Consider the following 561-nt stretch of genomic DNA (forward strand, 5'->3'; position numbering starts at 1 on the left):
AATGATCACTGCTATTAAAATTACTCTTTTCACCCAGCTGCATTAATTACCATAGAGAATTTGCAGTATATTTTTAAGAAAACCTGATTTTAATATTTGGGGAGTTATTTGATCATAAAAACCTAAATTTAAGGCCTAGGCCATTTGACAGGCTCTTTTCAAACAGAAATTTCATTATTACGGGTTAAGTGAAGATCATCTAAACTAGCATTATCATGTCAGGTAGAATTCCATAATGCAAAAACGACCAAGTGAAAAGTAAAAGATATGATTGGTTTCAAGCCAACAATTTGTCATCTTACAGCTGCTAAACTGACTACCAAGTTTTGATGTTGAATGGTCTAGGCAATTTATGTCTTTAGGAAAGCTGAGTATGGGATGGGTTGTTTGTTAGAAACATTTTTCTTAAAAAAAAATATAGTTACTCATGTATTTTTATTTTGTCCCCATATTATGTTTGGTATTTGTTTTCTTTTTCTTTTTTTTTCCCTGATGTGCTTTGCTTTTGTGGAAAATTGTCTTGTTTGATAGGTAGAAACATGGTGGTGATCCTCTATGTAA

This window comes from Neomonachus schauinslandi, chromosome 7, assembly GCF_002201575.2.
Source record: "Neomonachus schauinslandi chromosome 7, ASM220157v2, whole genome shotgun sequence".
NCBI lineage: Eukaryota > Metazoa > Chordata > Mammalia > Carnivora > Phocidae > Neomonachus > Neomonachus schauinslandi.